The sequence below is a fragment of the Brassica napus genome, unplaced genomic scaffold, assembly GCF_020379485.1.
Source record: "Brassica napus cultivar Da-Ae unplaced genomic scaffold, Da-Ae ScsIHWf_2669;HRSCAF=3427, whole genome shotgun sequence".
Classification (NCBI taxonomy): Eukaryota; Viridiplantae; Streptophyta; class Magnoliopsida; order Brassicales; family Brassicaceae; genus Brassica; species Brassica napus.
Window position 1 is genome coordinate 1 of NW_026015961.1, and position 3,770 is coordinate 3,770.

General features: G+C 31.5%; 1 pseudogene; it reads left to right on the forward strand.

Annotated features, from left to right (window-relative positions):
- Positions 1 to 2,585: 2,585 nt before the first annotated feature.
- Positions 2,586 to 3,762, forward strand: LOC125601847 (annotated as a pseudogene).
- The last annotated feature ends 8 nt before the right edge of the window (positions 3,763 to 3,770 follow it).

Consider the following 3,770-nt stretch of genomic DNA (forward strand, 5'->3'; position numbering starts at 1 on the left):
ATCGAAATCTAATTCATCTGAGTGAATTTTTACAGCGAAAGATTGCTCATCTCTATGGGATTAAATCCGAGATAAATTCCAAAGAAAAAAAAATAAATATAAACGATTAATTAGGGAAGGAACTATTCTTGCATTTATGCTACTGCACTCCTTCATCTCGTTCCTCCTACTGCTTTTTTGCTTATAATTTACGTAAAAACGGTTAGAGTCAAAATAATTAATTGGAATACAATTTGACTATCAATGACAAAAAGGATGTCATTCTCGTCTTAATGAAGGAATGCATTAGATTCTAGTAATCCTAAAGGGCCCGCTAGTATGGTAGAAGAGATCTCTTTCTACCATACTAGCCATTATGGTTTTGTACTGTAAAGATACAGTGAAATATCTTAATATAAAGGAATCCCCATATCTCTCTTTTCTTTATAAATGTAAATATAAATTAATATAGAATATGAATCTATGTACATACTTTCTCATTCATTTGGTTTGTTTGATCCATTTAATACGGATAATCCGAATTCGATGGAAACCTCTGAGATTTTCGAAAGTGGTTATCCCATGAATGGTTAACGTATAAACTCTGATATCAAAAAATAAAATGAGTCAATAAACAAAAATATAAATCCAATTTCTAAAAAAAGATCTTAAAAAAGTGGCCGGCCGGTCTAGAAAACTAAAACAATTGATACAGGTTGATAGAGTTTGATTATTATCGCAATTAGGAGTACTTCTAGAGTCCACTTCTTCCCCACACTACGAGAGAGAGGGAAAAATTAAAAACTACCCATTAAACCAGCCCATGCGAGACTTACTATATCCATGTGAATTCTGTCCCCTATGAATATGAAGAAACTTTTCCATTATTGTTTCACTATAATAGTGAAATCACTGGTGCAGAGTCAAAAAAAGGGAGAGATATTTGGTCACCATTGATGAACTACTCCAAAAAATCCACTTATCTTATACTGAGTTAATTCTTAATTATAGAATTTCTAGTAGAATCGACAAGATGTAAACACAAGTAAACAGATACTTTTCGAAGTATCCAAAAAAATCTTACTCATACTGTAGAAAGAATAATCTTTTTTTTTTTCTTTCTTTAATCGTTTTTTATTTTTATGAAGTAAAACGAAAGGCAATTCTTCATCTAATCTAATATTGATTGAATGTCTGAGCATTCCGACACTTTCATGAGTCTATATCCAAAGTATCTTAGATCCTTTCCAAACTATTAATTTAATTCCCTCTCTGACTATCCAATCTAATGGATTTCCCTCCACTCGTTTTTAGTTTTCCTCTAATCTGATAGGTAAAACTTAGGTTAGAGAATAGAACCTCGAGAGCCAGGGGCTTAGAATCACGAAAAGAAAGTATCAAGAGTCTTTTCCTACGTTTGTTATAGTTTTATAACAGGAGATTTCAAGTCTCCTGTTGAGCGCAGGCACCGGATTTGAACTGGGGAAAAGGATTTGCAGTCCCCCGCCTTACCACTCGGCCATGCCGCCAAAATGATTTTGTACTAGATTCAATTTTCTCTTGTTTTTTTTTCAACTCCGAAAAATAAAATATAGATTTTCAGTCACAAAATATAGAATCTAGTACAAATCAGACCATTAACTATTGACTGTAAATTCATGACCTTTTTTGAATTCAAATTTACATTTTTTTATTTCTAATATATAAGATAAGAAAATCATTAGAAATAGATTTTATAACTAATCTATTTGAGTTTTTTCAATTAAAAAGAAATCTTCTTCCATTTGAATTATAACACTAATAATGAGTATATGTAAACCCCAGAAATCAGAACATACGTTACCTTGTATAGCTCTATAATGGGGTATTTTATCTCTCCTAGGATGCTTTGAGGAGTAATTCCTCAATAAATTTTTGTATTGAAATTTTTCATTGAATACATTGAAAAAAAATTTTTAATTTTTGGTAGAGCACAGCCTGTGTGCTGTTCCAAATAGAACTGTACCACAATAAAAGAAGAAAAAGAGACATATATATATACCTGTGCATTCTTTTTTATTTTAATAATAATTTAAAATTAATAAATAAAAAAAACATACGTTTTTCTTACCTACTTCAATTCAAGATATTCTAAATATTCTATTCAAATATGTAAAAATCCATCTTTTTTCTGCAACTATTTTTTGAACAATGAATACAAATACATGAAAAAGTAAAGTGTTTAAAAAAAAGTTTTTCTATTTCTTTATATTTTATCTGCTCGAACAGATCCTATCATGAATACCGTTTTTTATGGTATGCGATCGAATTGGATATGTAATATCATAGGTGAAAATGAAATTACTTTTTTTTCTAGTCGTTACAAAACTCCATAAGTTCCACAGCGTATTTCTAAATCTGTTCCTTCGATCTCTTTCTTATAAAAAAAATTCCAATTGAATCTAGTCTCCGTTCATACGGATTTCATACATTCCATATATCTTGGAGTTGGATAAAATTTTCATGTGATTCAGTAAACAGAATAAATTTCCAGTATTGCTAGATCGAATTCTATCTATATGATTCGGTGAAGAATGAGATATGGGATTTTTTAAAATAACGGATAAATGATAAATTCAAAAAAGATGCTCGGGGATGGAAAAGAGGGAACATCTACAATACCCGGATTAATCAGATACAATTTGAAGGGTTTTATCGGTTTTATTGATCAGGGTTAATAGAAGACTTTCGCAATTTCCAAAAATTGAGATATAGATCACGAAATTGAATTTCAATTATTTGGTGAAACATATCAATTGGTAGAAACCTCTGATAAAAGAACGAGATGCTGTCTATGAATTACTTACATATTCTTCTGAATTAAATGTATCCGCGGGATGAATTTGGAAAACCAATAGGAATATGCAAGAACAAAGAATTTTATTGGAAACATTCCTTTATGAATTTCCCTTGGAACTTCTATAGTAAACGGAATATACCGAGTTGTGATAATCAAATATTACAAAGTCCTGGTATCTATTACCAGTCAGAATTGGATCATAACGGGATTTCGGTCTATAACGGCATCCCATAATATCAGATTGGGGGGGCAGGCTAGAATTAGAGAGATTGATAAAAAAACAGCAAGAAATGGGCTCGTGTGAGTAGGAAACAGAAAATATCTATTCTAGTTCTATCATCAGCTATGGGTTCGAATCTAAGAGAAATTCTAGAGAATGTTTGCTACCCTGAAATTTTCTTATCTTTCTTAACCGATAAGGAGAAAAAAAAAAATTGGGTCAAAAGAAAATGCTATTTTGGAGTTTTATCAACAATTTTCTTGTGTAGGTGGGGATCCAATATTTTCTGAATCCTTATGTAAGGAATTACAAAAAAAATTCTTTCACCAAAGGTGTGAATTGGGGAGGATTGGTCGCCGAAATATTAACTGGAGACTTAATCTTAATATACCTCAGACATTATATTTTTGTTACCAACGAGATTATATTAGCAGCTGCCGAATCATTTGATTGGGATGAAAATTGGAATGGGTACACTTGATGATATGAATCATTTGAAAAATAAACGTAATTCGCTCTGTAGCGGATCTTTACAAGACCCTCGGGTTGGCTCTGGCTCGTTTAGAAAATGTAGTTAAGGGCACTATAGGCGGAGCAATTAGGCATAATTGATACCTACTCCTCAGAATTTGGTAACTTCAACTCCGTTTAAACAACTACTTATAAATCCTTTTTCGGATTACATCCATTATCTCAAGTTTTGGATCGCACTAATCCATTTGACACAAATCG